Source organism: Hordeum vulgare, chromosome 3H (assembly GCF_904849725.1).
Source record: "Hordeum vulgare subsp. vulgare chromosome 3H, MorexV3_pseudomolecules_assembly, whole genome shotgun sequence".
Lineage (NCBI taxonomy): Eukaryota > Viridiplantae > Streptophyta > Magnoliopsida > Poales > Poaceae > Hordeum > Hordeum vulgare.
The window spans coordinates 12,334,204-12,348,772 of NC_058520.1; the positions used below are offsets into that span (position 1 = coordinate 12,334,204).

The following is a 14,569-nucleotide window of genomic DNA, read 5'->3' on the forward strand; positions in this document are numbered from 1 at the left end:
CAAAAGATTTCGATATTTCTTGTACATGTTTGTGTTAGTGTCGCAAGGATGCTTGATTTTTTTCATGGGTGCAGTAGTGTTTCATCGGTAACATTTGGTGTTTAATTTTTTTTCCACAGGCTAAAATGTTTTACTTTCTTGGCTAAAACTTTGCAGGTAGCATTTGGATGTGGCTATAAATACATAAAAATTATGTGCCCTACTCTTCTCAGTCTCTTTATTTTGGCATTTTATGCACTTTGAGAAATACATGCTTCATGATGCTTTGTTTCATCCATGATTCTTAAACTTTGGTTTGATTTGGATTTTGGAACACACAAGGTAGACATCGGCCTACCTTCTTACGTACAAAAACAAAATATTGCCACGGTGCTTGTTACTTTTTTGCTTCTGGAGTTGACTCGTGCCTATGATGAGTTGCACAAATATTGTCGACATCGTCTGACAAATATCTTCATGATAACAATCGCAAAATCTGAGGTTACACAACACTCCAGTAGTACCTTTGTTTCTTTCCTGTTGGACCAGGGGTGGCCGTCCCATGGCTGTTTCGATGGAATGTGCTTGTTGAGTTTTTTTTTTTTTTGTACTTTTAGGGACTCCATAGAAAGAGTGGTTGGGTATGCATTGCATTGTTTTGATAAGGGGCTTGAAGGTTTAGTTGACTAGTTTTACCATTTTGTTTATTTGTGTGCAGATTGTAAGGAGTGCTGCTTGTGTTAATGAGGACGTCCGAGGTTAGGCATAGGGAGGTGCTAAAGTCCAGCATTATTCTCGGGACAAGGCTTTAGAGCTTGGTTAATAGTATAGCCAACTGCTGGCTATAAGCCATCCTATAGTCCATCTTATAGCTAGCTTGTACAGTAGTTAGCTATAAAAAGTACTATTTTTATCATATATGACCCACCTTTCATTCTCACGAAGCACCTAGGAGCATGTGTTAGAGCTAGCTCTTCACGAAGAGCACGCTTTCCTTCTCTTTTCTCTTCTCTCTCATCCAACTCAGTAAAAATATAGTATTTTAATTCCTACAGCGTGTTGATTGTACCTTATTATACTTGTTCTTATGAAGCCGAGTTTGAGTAAGCTGGACCAGGATAGACAACATATGCTTGCTCAGGCACTAGTGTGGTCACAGGATCCACATAAGTTGACCGCGCTGGAGAAGTCGGTGTGGCGACCGCCGTGGGTCGCTTTCTGCGGAGATGTCTACCCTCCTTGCCTATATTTCTTCCTTTTGGTTTAAGTGTCATCGTTTTCTCACTTAGACAAGGAAACAAGCATAAGTACAATTATTTTTCTGGCCTAAGTATAAGCTTCGCTTGCGGTTCCTGTGTTACTGTTTTCCCAGTGTAAATAAGGTTCTCTCCTGGTTCTTCTGGCTTAAAAATGAAACAAGAGAGCACAAGTACAACATGATGTGCTGGAACCTTATTTGGGTTGTAAGAATCATGGTGGCTTCAGCATTGTGAACTTTAGGGTCATGAATTGGTGACTCATGAGTCATGAGTATGGAGCAGAGCAACGCCCGCCGGCAACAGCACCGCGTGGTTCCGGATATATACCCCGGGAACAGGGGAACGGCCCGTTCGCCATCCACATCGTGCGGACCGGCCACTTCTGCAAGAGGCGCACGAGGCTGGGCTTCCCCCACTGCCTCAACGCGGCCGACGCCGCCATCACGGCCGATGCAGAGTTCGCAATCGGGGAGCCCATACTGCACCGGGAGATCCATTGCATCAGCTACATGATCGACGACGCCAGGGTTTACGACACCGTCGTGCTGGCCCTGGCCTCGGCCACGCTCGTCAACCCCACCTCGGCGGTGCTTACCAAGAGGCTGCTGAATCTGGGGTACGAGGACGACGAGATGAGCACCTGGGACTCCACCATGGAGCTCAAGCTGGCGCACCATACCATACCACCACAGGGTACGGTTTCTCAGGATCGGCCTCGGCGGGGAGGTCACCATCGCGGCAGCCGAGTTCTTCGGGGCGTACGACACTACGACTGGGGCTAGGCCATGGCGAAGAACGAGAGGCGTGAGGTCGTGTACGAGGCCGTGGCGCCGCCCTGGACTAAGGTCACCATCAGACCATCGCGACGAGGAGCGGCATCGATGTCCCCTTCACCTATAGGCAGCGGAGGAGGGTTTCCAAGGGGGGTGGCCTCTACACCGGCATCAACATTTACAACTTCAACTTGAAGACCGTCGAGGAGAAGCTGCCGGCCCTTAATTCTCTTTTATCTTATATATCGTCAATTGCACTATCTTAATTATACTAGCATATCTGTGCAGTGAAGGAATAAGACGATCGACAGCTTTGTGTTCCTGCTCCACACCCATATACATGTCTGTGTTGTACTAGAATGCATGAACAAAATGATCGATCATGCATGCTCATGAAACATCCAAACCTAAGTACCATGCATTTTACCAGTCGACGCCATTGCAGCATTATATATACTAGTCGCCGACCCGTGCATTCGCACGAGCTAGTTTAGTTAATGTAAGATAAAATGCTTAATAGGTTCACTACTTGTAACGTGTTTTAGACAGCCGGAACTAATTTGAATTTCCAGTTCTTGTTGATCGTTTGAAGTCCACGCATTGAACGAATAACAGTTTCTTGGTTAATTGAATTTTAGCAATCAATTCATATATTTACCTATTCCGAGCGGAGGAACTGTCCGGTCTCGAAGTTTCATGAATTAGTACTTTGTTGTTCTATATAGTGATCTATCGATCATCCATAACTAACAATATATGTTGAGAGCTACATTCTCGAGTGTCTATTGTCGGTATTTTGACACATATCTTAGTTATTACTTCTTGTAAATTTCCTATATCACGAAATCAGTCGGACTACATAACGAGAGGCACATGACTTTTGATATTTGGTTTTAACCAATAAAATGTGGCTCCATCTCCCAAAAATTATATAACAAAATTCACAACAAAAGGGATTTTTATATCTATTAAAAGCCAAGTGAGTACCTAACAAATGCACCTGACTTTACTTGCGTGAACTAAAATAGATGACAAAATGCTAAAGAACAAATAATAGTTTTTGTGAACTAAAATTATTCAAAGTAGCATAGGTGAATTTTATAAAGAATAAGATTTTATGGTAAAGCATTCTCATGACACCGCCTACTCCTCTAGAGCCCACTAGTGGGGACAGGGCCTATAGCCCCGGCCCGTAAGGGGCTTTAGTCCCGTGGCTGTTGGTCGCACTTTACGAGAATAGAATATATATAATCAAAATAATAATCTAGCATCATAAATGTATTGAAAATTAATAGAAGTATATCATACTACTACTTACCTGAGCCGCTCTAAAGGTCAGCTTCTCAGGAAAGTTACCGGTAGTCACGCACTTGAACCGCTTCCAAACCCTGCCCGACAAGGATAATGATTTGCTAAGTTTTTCATTAATTGATATATCAGAAAATCATCGAAAGAGACCGATAGAGCGCAAGAATGATTAAAATTACCCTTGGAGCATGTCCTGCAGGCTTTGGAACTGTTCCAAGGGTCTCGATAATGGGTCGAAGGCATCAACTCTTCCCTTATCAATTTGAATGTCCAACAGAATCCAATGAAAGCTGCACATGTATATATATATATATATGTGTGTGTGTGTGTGTGTGTGTGTCAGTAACTTATCAATTACACTTATAAGTGAATGGACACAACAGAGTAAAGACCCTCACCTGAAGTTGTATGGAAACAGTATGTGGTCACATAAATTTTGATCTGTTAGAAACCTTAGAAGGTTTTCCTCCGTCTCCTTGGGTTTGTCAGTTAGCGTCGCTATATTTATTTTATCTGGGTCAATAAACCCAATATTTATGATGCTCTTACTTTTACACTCCAGAATCTTCATTCTGCATAATAGAGTACAAGTTATATATAGACAATGAATTGAAATAACTAAACAAGTTATATGTAGACAACGAATTAAAAAACTTACAGACAATAGCAACTCATAAGAGATTTGTCGAGGGCATCGCCATTGTACATCTGGAAGAGTTCATCAAAGTCGATATGGATTTCTTCAGAGCGGCCGTAGTACTCCCGTTGGACACTCAGCACGATCATCGTTCTCCCATCCTTTGATTCACTTAAGTACCATTTATGCAAGTAACGCATATTTGTTGGGAGATCATCTTTGCTGACCAAAGGCTCTCCCATGACAAATTGTGGCTTAGGGGCTACCACGGCCTTGGGTATCCTGTCGTCTTGGGAAGCCAGCAAATCTTCAACCGAGATACCATATTCATCCACCAACTCCTTTGCTTTTTCAAAAGCTTGCCCCCTGCACCAGAGGGGGAACATTCTCGGTTAACACCTTGAGGGGTGGGATCGACTGTTTGGCCTGTTGTCCAAGCTGAGGAACGTCTGATTTTTTCTTGCTTGTAGTTGAACTTGATTTGCTCCCACTTGCACTTGCACGTGAGCTGCTCTTTTTCACTTCCTTCTGCAATGTGCGTGTATAGTCATCAGGCTGTTGGAATTATGCCCTAGTGGCAATGATAAATATAGTTATCATTATAATTCCTGTATCAAGATAATCGTTTATTATCCATGCTATAATTGTATTGAATGAAGACTCATTTACATGTGTGGATACATAGACAAAACACTGTCCCTAGCAAGCCTCTAGTTGGCTAGCCAGTTGATCAAAGATAGTCAGTGTCTTCTGATTATGAACAAGGTGTTGTTGCTTGATAACTGGATCACGTCATTAGGAGAATCCCGTGATGGACTAGACCCAAACTAATAGACGTAGCATGTTGATCGTGTCATTTTGTTGCTACTGTTTTCTGCGTGTCAAGTATTTGTTCCTATGACCATGAGATCATATAACTCACTAACGCCGGAGGAATACTTTGTGTGTATCAAACATCGCAACGTAACTGGGTGACTATAAAGATGCTCTACAGGTATCTCCGAAGGTGTTCGTTGAGTTAGTATGGATCAAGACTGGGATTTGTCACTCCGTGTGACGGAGAGGTATCTCGGGGCCCACTCGGTAATACAACATCACACACAAGCCTTGCAAGCAATGTGACTTAGTGTAAGTTGCGGGATCTTGTATTACGGAACGAGTAAAGAGACTTGCCGGTAAACGAGATTGAAATAGGTATGCGGATACTGACGATCGAATCTCGGGCAAGTAACATACTGAAGGACAAAGGGAATGACATACGGGATTATATGAATCCTTGGCACTGAGGTTCAAACGATAAGATATTCGTAGAATATGTAGGATCCAATATGGGCATCCAGGTCCCGCTATTGGATATTGACCGAGGAGTCTCTCGGGTCATGTCTACATAGTTCTCGAACCCGCAGGGTCTGCACACTTAAGGTTCGACGTTGTTTTATGCGTATTTGAGTTATATGGTTGGTTACCGAATGTTGTTCGGAGTCCCGGATGAGATCACGGACGTCACGAGGGTTTCCGGAATGGTCCGGAAACGAAGATTGATATATAGGATGACCTCATTTGATTACCGGAAGGTTTTCGGAGTTACCGGAAATGTACCGGGAATGACGAATGGGTTCCGGGAGTTCACCGGGGGGGGCAACCCACCCCGGGGAAGCCCATAGGCCTTGAGGGTGGCGCACCAGCCCTTAGTGGGCTGGTGGGACAGCCCAAAAGGGCCCTATGCGCATTGGAAGAAAAATCAAAGAGAAAAGAAAAAAAAGGAGGAGGTGGGAAAGGAAAGAAGGACTCCACCCACCAAACCAAGTAGGACTCGGTTTGGGGGGGGAGTCCTTCCCCCCTTTGGCTCGGCCGACCCCCTTGGGGCTCCTTGATCCCCAAGGCAAGGCCCCCCCTCTCCCACCTATATATACGGAGGTTTTAGGGCTGATTTGAGACGACTTTTCCACGGCAGCCCGACCACATACCTCCACGGTTTTTCCTCTAAATCGCATTTCTGCGGAGCTCGGGCGGAGCCCTGCTGAGACAAGATCATCACCAACCTCCGGAGCGCCGTCACGCTGCCGGAGAACTCTTCTACCTCTCCGTCTCTCTTGCTGGATCAAGAAGGCCGATATCATCGTCGAGTTGTACGTGTGTTGAACGCGGAGGTGCCGTCCGTTCGGCACTAGATCGTGGGACTGATCGCGGGACTGTTCGCGGGGCGTATCGAGGGACGTGAGGACGTTCCACTACATCAACCGCGTTCACTAACGCTTCTCCTGTACGGTCTACAAGGGTACGTAGATCACTCATCCCCTCTCGTAGATGGACATCACCATGATAGGTCTTCGTGCGCGTAGGAAAATTTTTGTTTCCCGTGCGACGTTCCCCAACAGTGGCATCAGAGCTAGGTTCATGCGTAGATGTCTTCTCGAGTAGAACACAAAAGTTTTTGTGGGCGGTGATGTGCATTTTGCGGACCTCCTTAGTTTTTTCTTGATTCCGCGGTATTGTTGGATTGAAGCGGCTTGGACCGACATTACTCGTACGCTTACGAGAGACTGGTTTCATCGCTACGAGTAACCCTGTTGCTCAAACATGACTGGCAAGTGTCAGTTTCTCCAACTTTAGTTGAAACGGATTTGACGGAGGAGGTCCTTGGATCAGGTTAAATAGCAACTCATATATCTCCGTTGTGGTGTTTGCGTAAGTAAGATGCGATCCTACTAGATACCCATGGTCACCACGTAGAACATGCAACAACAAAATTAGAGGACGTCTAACTTGTTTTTGCAGGGTATGCTTGTGATGTGATATGGCCAACGATGTGATGTGATATATTGGATGTATGAGATGATCATGTTGTAATAGATAATATCAACTTGCACGTCGATGGTACGGCGACCGACAGGAGCCATAGGGTTGTCTTTATACTAACGTTTGTGCTTGCAGATGCGTTTACTATTTTGATAGGATGTAGCTTTAGTAGTAATAGCATGAGCGTTCTACCCCGATGGCGACACGTTGATGGAGATCATGGTGTGGCGCCGGTGACAAGAAGATCGTGCCGGTGCTTTGGTGATGGAGATCAAGGAGCACGTGATGATGGCCATATCATGTCACTTATGAATTTCATGTGATGTTAATCCTTTTATGCACCTTATTTTTCTTAGAACGACGGTAGCATTATGAGGTGATCTCTCACTAAAATTTCAAGACGAAACTGTGTTCTCCCCGACTGTGCACCGTTGCTACAGTTCGTCGTTTCGGGACACCACGTGATGATCGGGTGTGATAGACTCAACGTTCACATACAACGGGTGCAAAACAGTTGCGCACGCGGAACACTCGGGTTAAGCTTGACGAGCCTAGCATGTGCAGACATGGCCTCGGAACACATGAGACCGAAAGGTCGATCATGAATCATATAGATGATATGATTAGCATAGGGATGCTTACCACTGAAACTATACTCAACTCACATGATGATCGGACTTGAGCTAGTGTAAGTGGATCATGAACCACTCAAATGACTAGAGAGATGTACTTTTTGAGTGGGAGTTTAGCGAATAATTTGATTAAGTTAAACTCTAATTATCTTGAACATAGTATAAGTTCACTTTGAATATATTTGTGTTGTAGATCATGGCTCACGCAACAGTCACCCTGAATTTTAATACGTTCCTAGAGAAAGCTAAGTTGAAAGATGATGGAAGCAACTTTGTAGACTGGGCTCGTAATCTTAAGCTAATCTTACAAGCTGGGACGAAGGATTATGTCCTTAATGCTGCGCTAGGAGATGAACCACCCGCTACGGCTGATCAGGATGTTAAGAACGCTTGGTTAGCACGTAAGGAGGACTACTCAGTAGTTCAATGTGCAGTCTTGTATGGCTTAGAACCGGGACTTGAACGTCGCTATGAGCGTCATGGAGCATTTGAGATGTTCCAAGAGTTGAAGTTTATCTTTCATAAGAACGCCCGGATCGAGAGGTATGAGACCTCCGATAAATTCTATGCTTGCAAGATGGAGGAGAACTCGTCTGTCAGTGAACATGTGCTCAAAATGTCTGGGTACTCAACCCGTCTAGCTGAGCTGGGGATTGAACTCCCGCAAGAGGCTATCACTGACGGAATCCTTCAATCACTGCCGCTGAGCTATAAAGGCTTTGTGTTGAACTACAACATGCAAGGGATGAACAAGTCTCCCGGCGAGTTGTTTGCGATGCTGAAAGTCGCAGAGTCTGAACTCCGTAAAGAGCATCAAGTGTTGATGGTGAATAAGACCACTAGTTTCAAGAGAAATGACAAAGGCAAGAAGGGTAATTCAAAGAAGAGCGGCAAGCCTGTTGCCAATCCGACGAAGAAACCCAAAGCTGGACCTAAGCCTGAAACAGAGTGTTACTATTGCAAGGGTATGGGTCACTGGAAGCGCAATTGCCCCAAATATCTGGCAGATAAGAAGGTGGCCAAAGAAAAATCAGGTATATTTGATATACATGTTATTGATGTGTACTTAACCGGCTCTCGTAGTAGTGCCTGGGTATTCGATACCGGTTCTGTTGCTCATTTTTGCAACTCGAAACAGGAACTGCGGAATAGACGAAGGCTGGCAAAAGATGAAGTGACGATGCGCGTAGGAAATGGTTCCAAGGTTGATGCAATCGCCGTCGGCACAGTTTCACTTCAGTTACCATCGGGATTAGTTATGAACTTGAATCATTGTTATTTAGTGCCTGCGTTGAGCATGAACATTATATCTGGATCTTGTTTATTGTGAGACGGTAACTCTTTTAAGTCAGAGAATAATGGTTGTTCTATTTCTATGAGTAACATCTTTTATGGTCATGCACCCAATGTGAGAGGATTGTTCATATTGAATCTTGATAGCGATACACACATACATAACATTGAGACCAAAAGAGTTAGAGTTAACAATGATAGCGCCATATTTTTGTGGCACTGCCGCTTAGGTCATATTGGTGTAAAGCGCATGAAGAAACTCCATGCCGATGGACTTTTGGAGTCACTTGACTTTGATTCACTTGACACGTGCGAACCATGCCTCATGGGCAAGATGACTAAAACTCCGTTCTCCGGAACAATGGAGCGTGCAAGTGACTTGTTGGAAATCATACATACCGATGTGTGTGGTCCGATGAGCGTAGAGGCACGCGGCGGATATCGTTATTTTCTCACCTTCACTGACGATTTGAGTAGATATGGTTATGTCTACTTAATGAAGCACAAGTCTGAAACATTTGAAAAGTTCAAGCAATTTCAGAGTGAAGTTGAAAATCATCGTAACAAGAAGATCAAGTTCCTACGGTCTGATCGTGGGGGTGAATATCTGAGTTTCGAGTTTGGTGCTCACTTAAGACAATGTGGAATTGTTTCACAGTTGACACCGCCTGAAACACCACAGCGTAATGGTGTGTCCGAACGTCGTAATCGTACTTTATTAGAGATGGTGCGATCTATGATGTCTCTTACCTATTTGCCGTTATCGTTTTGGGGTTATGCATTAGAAACAACTGCATTCACTTTAAATAGGGCACCATCAAAATCCGTTGAGGCGACACCATACGAACTGTGGTATGGCAAAAGGCCAAAGTTGTCGTTTCTTAAAGTTTGGGGATGTGATGCTTATGTCAAAAAGCTTCAGCCTGAAAAGCTGGAACCCAAAGCGGAAAAGTGTGTCTTCATAGGTTACCCAAAAGAGACAGTTGGGTACACCTTCTATCTCAAATCCGAGGGCAAAGTGTTTGTTGCTAAAAACGGAGCTTTTCTCGAGAAGGAGTTTCTCTCGAGAGAATTGAGTGGGAGGAAGATAGAACTTGACGAGGTTGTCGAACCTCTCATCCCTCTGGATGGTGGCGCAGGGCAAGGGGAAACCTCTGTTGTTGCGACGCCGGTTGAGGAGGAAGTTAATGATGATGATCATGAAACTCCGGTTCAAGTTTCTGTCGAACCACGCAGGTCGACGAGACCACGTGCTGCTCCAGAGTGGTACGGTAATCCCGTCTTATCAATCATGTTGTTGGACAACAATGAACCTGCAAATTATGAAGAAGCAATGGTGGGCCCAGATTCCAACAAATGGCTAGAAGCCATGAAATCCGAGATAGGATCCATGTATGAGAACAAAGTGTGGACTTTGGAGGTACTGCCTGAGGGCCGCAAGGCTATTCAGAACAAATGGATCTTTAAGAGGAAGACGGACGCTAACGGTAATGTGACCGTTTATAAAGCTCGACTTGTGGCAAAGGGTTTTTCACAAGTTCAAGGAGTTGATTACGATGAGACATTCTCACCCATAGCGATGCTTAAGTCCGTCAGAATCATGTTAGCAATAGCTGCATTTTTCGATTATGAAATCTCGCAGATGGATGTCAAAACGGCGTTCCTTAACGGTTTCCTTAAGGAAGAATTGTATATGATGCAACCCGAAGGTTTTGTCGATCCTAAGAATGCTAACAAGGTGTGCAACTCCAGCGATCCATTTATGGACTCGTTCAAGCATCTCGGAGTTGGAACAAACGCTTTGATGAGGTGATCAAAGATTTTGGGTTTATACAAGTGGTTGGAGAATCTTGTATTTACAAGAAAGTGAGTGGGAGCTCTGTGGCGTTTCTAATATTATATGTGGATGACATATTGCTGATTGGAAACAACATAGAGATTTTGGAGAGCATAAAGGATTACTTGAATAAAAGTTTCTCTATGAAGGACCTAGGAGAAGCTGCTTACATTCTAGGCATTAAGATCTATAGGGATAGATCAAAACGCCTGATAGGAATTTCACAAAGCACATACCTTGATAAAGTTTTGAAGAGGTTCAAAATGGAACAGTCCAAGAAAGGGTTCTTGTCAGTTTTACAAGGTACGACATTGAGTAAGACTCAGTGCCGAGCAACTGATGAGGATAGAGAGCATATGCGCTCCGTCCCCTATGCTTCAGCCATAGGTTCTATCATGTATGCGTTGTTGTGCACTAGACCGGACGTTAGCCTGGCCATAAGTATGGCAGGTAGGTTCCAGAGTAATCCAGGAGTGGATCACTGGACGGCGGTCAAGAATATCCTGAAGTACCTGAAAAGGACTAAGGAGATGTTTCTCGTGTATGGAGGTGACGAAGAGCTCGCCGTAAAAGGTTACGTCGATGCAAGCTTTGACACAGATCCGGACGACTCTAAGTCGCAAACCGGATACGTATTTATTCTTAATGGGGGTGCGGTAAGCTGGTGCAGTTCCAAGCAAAGCGTCGTAGCAGATTCTACATGTGAAGCGGAGTACATGGCTGCCTCGGAGGCGGCTAAGGAGGGTGTATGGATGAAGCAATTGATGACGGATCTTGGAGTGGTGCCAAGTGCACTGAATCCAATAACCTTGTTCTGTGACAACACGGGTGCCATTGCCTTAGCAAAGGAACCACGGTTTCACAAGAAGTCCAGACACATCAAACGACGCTTCAACCTCATCCGCGACTACGTCGAAGGGGAGGACGTAAATATATGCAAAGTGCACACGGATCTGAATGTAGCAGACCCCTGACTAAACCTCTTCCACGGGCAAAGCATGATCAACACCAAAACTGTATGGGTGTTAGATTTATTACAATGTAATTCACATGATGATGTGAGGGCTAGATTATTGACTCTAGTGCAAGTGGGAGACTGTTGGAATTATGCCCTAGAGGCAATGATAAATATAGTTATTATTATAATTCCTGTATCAAGATAATTGTTTATTATCCATGCTATAATTGTATTGAATGAAGACTCATTTACATGTGTGGATACATAGACAAAACATTGTCCCTAGCAAGCCTCTAGTTGGCTAGCCAGTTGATCAAAGATAGTCAGTGTCTTCTGATTATGAACAAGGTGTTGTTGCTTGATAACTGGATCACGTCATTAGGAGAATCACGTGATGGACTAGACCCAAACTAATAGACGTAGCATGTTGATCGTGTCGTTTTGTTGCTACTGTTTTCTGCGTGTCAAGTATTTGTTCCTATGACCATGAGATCATATAACTCACTAACGCCGGAGGAATACTTTGTGTGTATCAAACGTCGCAACGTAACTGGGTGACTATAAAGATGCTCTACAGGTATCTCCGAAGGTGTTGTTGAGTTAGTATGGATCAAGACTGGGATTTGTCACTCCGTGTGACGGAGAGGTATCTCGGGGCCCACTCGGTAATACAACATCACACACAAGCCTTGCAAGCAATGTGACTTAGTGTAAGTTGCGGGATCTTGTATTACGGAACGAGTAAAGAGACTTCCCGGTAAACGAGATTGAAATAGGTATGCGGATACTGACGATCGAATCTCGGGCAAGTAACATACTGAAGGACAAAGGGAATGACATACGGGATTATATGAATCCTTGGCACTAAGGTTCAAACGATAAGATCTTCGTAGAATATGTAGGATCTAATATGGGCATCCAGGTCCCGCTATTGGATATTGACCGAGGAGTCTCTCGGGTCATGTCTACATAGTTCTCGAACCCGCAGGGTCTGCACACTTAAGGTTCGACGTTGTTTTATGCGTATTTGAGTTATATGGTTGGTTACCAAATGTTGTTCGGAGTCACGGATGAGATCATGGACGTCACGAGGGTTTCCGGAATGGTCCGGAAACGAAGATTGATATATAGGATGACCTCATTTGATTACCGGAAGGTTTTTGGAGTTACCGGGAATGTACCGGGAATGACGAATGGGTTCCGGGAGTTCACCGGGGGGGGCAGCCCACCCCGGGGAAGCCCATAGGCCTTGAGGGTGGCGCACCAGCCCTTACTGGGCTGGTGGGACAGCCCAAAAGGGCCCTATGCACATTGGAAGAAAAATCAAAGACAAAAGAAAAAAAAAGGAGGAGGTGGGAAAGGAAAGAAGGACTCCACCCACCAAACCAAGTAGGACTCGGTTTGGGGGGGAGTCCTTCCCCCCTTTGGCTCGGCCGACCCCCTTGGGGCTCCTTGAGCCCCAAGGCAAGGCGGAGCCCTGCTGAGACAAGATCATCACCAACCTCCGGAGCGCCGTCACGCTGCCGGAGAACTCTTCTACCTCTCTGTCTCTCTTGCTGGATCAAGAAGGCCGAGATCATCGTCGAGCTGTACGTATGCTGAACGCGAAGGTGCCGTCCGTTCGGCACTAGATCGTGGGACTGATCGCGGGACTGTTCGCGGGGCGTATCGAGGGACGTGAGGACGTTCCACTACATCAACCGCGTTCACTAACGCTTCTGCTGTACGGTCTACAAGGGTACGTAGTTCACTCATCCCCTCTCGTAGATGGACATCACCATGATAGGTCTTCGTGCGCGTAGGAAATTTTTTGTTTGCCATGCGACGTTCCCCAACAGTGGCATCATGAGCTAGGTTCATGCGTAGATGTCTTCTCGAGTAGAACACAAAAGTTTTTGTGGGCGGTGATGTGCGTTTTGCTGCCCTCCTTAGTTTTTTCTTGATTCCGCGGTATTGTTGGATTGAAGCGGCTTGGACCGACATTACTCGTACGCTTACGAGAGACTGGTTTCATCGCTACGAGTAACCCTGTTGCTCAAAGATGACTGGCAAGTGTCAGTTTCTCCAACTTTAGTTGAATCGGATTTGACGGAGGAGGTCCTTGGATGAGGTTAAATAGCAACTCATATATCTCCGTTGTGGTGTTTGCGTAAGTAAGATGCGATCCTACTAGATACCCATGGTCACCACGTAAAACATGCAACAACAAAATTAGAGGACGTCTAACTTGTTTTTGCAGGGTATGCTTGTGATGTGATATGGCCAACGATGTGATGTGATATATTGGATGTATGAGATGATCATGTTGTAATAGATAATATCAACTTGCACGTCGATGGTACGGCGACCGACAGGAGCCATAGGGTTGTCTTTATACTAACGTTTGTGCTTGCAGATGCGTTTACTATTTTGATAGGATGTAGCTTTAGTAGTAATAGCATGAGTAGAACGACAACCCCGATGGCGACACGTTGATGGAGATCATGGTGTGGCGCCGGTGACAAGAAGATCGTGCCGGTGCTTTGGTGATGGAGATCAAGGAGCACGTGATGATGGCCATATCATGTCACTTATGAATTGCATGTGATGTTAATCCTTTTATGCATCTTATTTTGCTTAGAACGACGATAGCATTATGAGGTGATCTCTCACTAAAATTTCAAGACGAAATTGTGTTCTCCCCGACTGTGCACCGTTGCTACAGTTCATCGTTTCGAGACACCACGTGATGATCGGGTGTGATAGACTCAACATTCACATACAACGGGTGCAAAACAGTTGCGCACGCGGAACAGTCGGGTTAAGCTTGACGAGCCTAGCATGTGCAGACATGGCCTCGGAACACATGAGACCGAAAGGTCGATCATGAATCATATAGATGATATGATTAGCATAAGGATGCTCACCACTGAAACTATACTCAACTCACGTGATGATCGGACTTGAGCTAGTGTAAGTGGATCATGAACCACTCAAATGACTAGAGAGATGTACTTTTTGAGTGGGAGTTTAGCGAATAATTTGATTAAGTTAAACTCTAATTATCTTGAACATAGTCTAAGTCCACTTTGAATATATTTGTGTTGTAGATCAT

General features: G+C 44.8%; 1 non-coding gene across 1 annotated transcript; it reads left to right on the plus strand.

Annotated features, from left to right (window-relative positions):
- The first annotated feature begins 401 nt into the window (after window positions 1–401).
- On the plus strand, window positions 402–486 carry LOC123445782. The gene has a single exon (XR_006631158.1). It is a non-coding gene; the product is annotated as a small nucleolar RNA SNORD34 (small nucleolar RNA).
- The last annotated feature ends 14,083 nt before the right edge of the window (window positions 487–14,569 follow it).